Genomic DNA, 5,155 nt, shown 5'->3' on the forward strand with positions numbered 1-5,155 from the left:
CCTTCCTCGTTGTAAGTTAGAAAAGCTGACAGATAACAGAGGCGGGGCATCACAAAACAATCTCAGATGGGAGGAAGCCCGACAGAACAACTAAGATTATGCTTGATTAACACGATTTGAGAAGATAACGACTATTATATATGCATGTAAACTTACAGTAGCCTAGGTTGTTTACAGTAGCATGTTGTTAAATGTAGCCTACGTGCATATTAGTTATGCATGTAAAGAACTGTAAAGACTATTAAATTGTAATTGTTTTCCACAATGACTAGCTGTATTGTACAGTTCTGTGGTAAACTATGTAGGCCTACATTTGGAGTCATATAATAACTCTCACTCAATAAGTATTTTCTCGGTAGCCTACAGTAGCCTATATCCAGCCTTGTTCATATGTACGAAATACAGATTTGAAGAGTCACTGGCATGGTATTCTACACTATTTCCTGGACGCATATTTCATTATGAATAACTTCACCACTGATATTTTATTTTTGATACGATTTCGTACTGCACATTTACCAGCCCTTTCCTTGTTAACACTGAAGCCATAGTATTGCGCCATAACTGTCAAGTCATTGTTTTGAGGTTAACTGGCATAAATGTTATCTTCCTGAATGAGCCTCTTCTGAAGATACAATAGGCCTACAATCATTCGTTATCTATTGTGAATATACTGGCATTGATCAACAGGGTATGCTAAGGGTAAGTCTTTGCTAGCTTACTGCACAAGATTGGCAGCACCCAATCACAAAACAAACAACACATTTGCAACAACATTTGTTTTAAGCTTCCTTTTCTTTATTTAAATTAAAGGTCCATGGTGGATCTACAGGGTGCTGACATGTTACCTCATTAATCTCAAAATCAGTTGAAGTCATGGCAAGTCCATTATCATATTTGTACTTCTTCTTGAATCTAATCTGGGCACTTTTAACATCTTCATGCCTCAACAAATATAATTTCAAGTAATGTAGATTTATTGATTTCACACTTTCTCAATAACAAAGGTCACATGTGAGTGGCTAGGCCTACACCATCCCCAGCTTAGCAGAAGAGAAGAGGAGAACTCATAATGGAGATTCATGATAAAGTTAAGCTTGTTCCAGAAAGCTGGTAAAAGGTTCACAAATAAATGAATGACAAGCTTTAATTATCAGTGCTGCTTGTCAAAGCATAGTCCAGAGCTCTCCTCCCCTGAGATGGGATACCCCTTTCTCTAGAGCCCTCCGGAATGCAGACAGCATTCCACTTCTACCTCCACTTCTGCCAAACCACTCTATCAATCACTCACAAGCAATAACACATCTCTTCTCAGAATCTAATCAAAGCACATATCCACATGTCTAGATCAATATAGGAATATTTAGGGCTGCAACCATTAATCAATTTGTTGTCAATTATTATCATTTAAAATGTAATTCCAGAGTTGAACCCAGGGTCTTTTTCACCATGACAAGTAGAACACCTCCTCGGGAGATAAATTGCGTTGATCGAAGGAGTAGCGAGTTTGACTGGCTTTAGCACTTAGGCCTACAGTCCAAATAGCTAACAGAGCAAGTAGGCCTACTAAGGGCCATTCACTAAACATATCCAAACCGCCATTTTTTAACTACTAATAATGCTCAAAATAGCACCACTCTTCTGCAGTAGCATGAATAGGGTCCCTACACATCAAGAAAGCATCAAGAATTTAGTAAGTGTAGCCTACCGGGAGTTTATTAAAAAACTGTTTTACGAGACTTAGGCTAGGGCCTACCGTCTTCTTAAAATTTTCAGCATATGACAGTAAGCTAAACATCTTTGGCGTGTGGACAGAAGGCACGATCGTCAACAACTAGGCTAATTGATTAATCAAGAAAATGATTAAGACAGATTAATGAAAATAACTGTTAGTTGCAGCCCTAATGTCATTTCCTGTCTTGCTGTAGAAAAAACATCTCTATCAAGCAGCTGTTGCTGTGGAGTTTCTACCAGACATTTGAAAACAAAACAAGTGTGCACACATCCAGGAGATTCTTCAAAAGACCCTAAAGATCAAATTAAAAAGTCATATAGTATGGAGCTACACAGTGCATGGACCTTCTCTTTTGATCCATGCTACCAGCTGCTGCACACAACACATCTACAATGTAGGCCTACCCTCACTGTTTAGCCTAGATGTGACGCACATTATTAAAACATCTAGAGATGAAAGTGGTCTGTTCCAGTCAGGTCCCCTGAGTAAAGTGTGCTTTTAAGTGTCCCGCGACAGCATGCCCCAGGGAGAGGACAGACAGACCCTGACTTTAGGTCAGACAGACAGGTCAGTTTAGCTTGATTTGTTTCAGATGCCTCCAGAAAATTCCCAGAAAATGAGGTAAGAAAGAGAGAAGTGAAAGAATGTGACCATGGAGAGAAAAAGAGAGAGCACTAATGATGAACTGGATGAAGATTAATCCCAGAGATTAATTTGATGCTTGTGACCTGGTAGAGTGATTTCCAAGCGAGACATAGAGCACAAGATCTGCTGACCCATCTGAGTCTTTGTTTGATTAGAATACACTTCATGTGACCTAAGAACTTCTTCAACAAGTAAATAAGGCTTTTGAAAAGAGGTGGCCTGAGGACTGTGTGATGTTGAAATGGATTTCAGGAATATTTTCCTTGTTCTGCTTGCTCTCCACTGTGCATTCTTTTCTCATGAAGTCCCTCACACAGAACTTTCTGAAACAAGTAGTCTTGAGTAAACACTCCGCATGGAGTCTCATTCTTCTTAACCCATTTACTCCTGAAATGCCTGCTAAAAACGCTTATAGAATCCTATGGCATTCTAGACTAAATAACCTTATTTCCTGAGGGTTTTCTGAAAAAGAATTGTCAACTTCTACCAAAACCTTACTATCTAAGCCTCTGCACACCTAAAAACATGAAATTAAAAGCATGCTGCGCTACGCAGCAACCAGCGGGAGATAGAATATTGCGTTGTGCAGCATCCAGCACGAATGGGTTAAAAAGCCATTAGACTGGCTCACCACATCCATGTGGGGCGAGAGGATGAATCAGGAAATATGCCATTTACTGCGTTATCTTGGCCTCAGTTTCAGGCACTCATTAAGCCAGTTCCAGGCAGTCTAGGGGTCGAAGGGAAATGGCTCCCTCTAAAGCCATGAAGATGAAGACACTTGCAGTTTTTTAAAGGCGACTAAAAACAACTGGAGATGAAAAAGAACAAGTGGACACTGGTTGAAATGACCGTTCTTATTGGTATGTGGGATCATGCCATATGCATGTTATGCATTCCAGATCAAACAATTAAAAGCAAAGAGGACAAAATGGTAAAAAAAAACATGAACATAATATGGATATAACAGGATATTCCTTCTGGGTGTGGTATCGTTTGAAATTAATATATTCTAGTGGTGCTTAAATGAAAATAATGTCCATCTTCTAAATAGTTCATCAATATACTGCACATTACTCCCTGTGTACAGCCTGTTCCTGCATTTACCAAATGTGGCAACAAATGTCCACTAGAGATCGCTATATTGCCATGTTCTGTTGTCAATCTATGATCAAGAAGAGATCACAGGAAGTTTGTACACACTGTATTTCAAACCATGATAGCAATCAAAGTCTACATTTGGAGGCATGATAATACTATCATAGAGATGAACTGAACACATTAAAACCCATTCACTGACAGCATTACCACTGCTGCACTCAGACTTAATCAGACAAAGCGCTTCACAAGAGTTGTAGCATGCATGTGGCCAAGCTAACATTAGGCCACTTAATAAATAAACAAAATGTCTGCAGTCCCACATTGCTTATGTCATTAAAGCCTGCTTTAAGACATCACCAGATGTCTGTTGAAGACCAACAGCTATGAGAACATATTCATCACCAGCTCAGTGAGGCCCCTCAACATTAACGCTGCAATAACATGCCTCTGACAGGACAACATGGTCTGAATTTCATTTGACATGAATGCTATTAGTTCATGCACAAAGGATGTGTCTAATTGAAACAAGCTGCCATTGATGACCAACAACTGAATTCCCCTTCAGAAGACTAAAGGGGCTCTCCATCAGTGCCCAATGTGTTCCTTCTCCAAGAACATATGGATCACTTTTGTCAATGTAGCCTGTAACTTCTACTGTCGCGGTCCTACTCATGAAAAATAATGAAAGAAAGAAAAGAAAAAAAAAGACAGAGTGGAATGGGACAGACAATATAACAACAGATAGGGAGAGAAGGAGAGTGAAAAGGGTGGAGAAGAGAGAGAGAGAGAGAGAGAGAGAGGTAGGACGACATGTGGGGCAGAAAGCCACATCATTTAAAAGTCTAAAATCAGTCTAAACTAATTCAAAATGGCTGCATAACTAAGTCTGAGATGTGAGCGAGGTCTTGTGGTCAGAGGGGGAATGTCCACAGCCACATGAAGCAAAAACGAACTTCGGGCTCAGATGCCTGCAGGCAACAACTGAAAACCTTTCTGTAAACAAAGTGATAGCCTCTGCTGCAGCTCTGCTGAAGGTCCGCAGCACTCTAGTGAAACACAGACACGAACAGATGTGGGATTGGCCTCTGTATTTACCAGTCTAGCACATTGGGGTTTTTAAGCCATGTCAACTGTGAGGAATTAGAAACAATGACAAATACGTTTTTAGTCACATGGAAAAATGTTGCTTCGTCAAATTAGTTGTAGTCCATTTAACTCCGGAGAGGATGCTTGAGATGGAAACATACCATTTTCAGGATTAATGCTCTTTACTGGTGCAGGATGTCTGAACGTTAAGCAGTAGATTAATAAGGCAATTACATAGAGTTTATTTTTTTTCCCCCAACATGGTTTAGGGACTATATCTGCTCATGATGCAAAATACATGGCATAATGTTACAGCTGGGCCCATAACCCTCTCCTGAAAGAGTTATAAAGGTTTAGTGATCCGCAGCACAAAAAGCAAACAACAGCACAGCGGTGCAGGAAAAGGGAATGAGCTCTCCAATCACACAAATAAAAGCCCCAAAACATAAACATGCACAGAGCAGCACAAGCAGCCGCTTGCCAATATCAAACCCATATGTACAGCATTATGAGGAGGGGAAGCATCTTTCCGGCAGTTCTATTAATAGCACTCAAAAACATTTACAGATTCTGACTGTGCTTTGTTGA

This window comes from Alosa sapidissima, chromosome 2 (assembly GCF_018492685.1).
Source record: "Alosa sapidissima isolate fAloSap1 chromosome 2, fAloSap1.pri, whole genome shotgun sequence".
NCBI lineage: Eukaryota > Metazoa > Chordata > Actinopteri > Clupeiformes > Clupeidae > Alosa > Alosa sapidissima.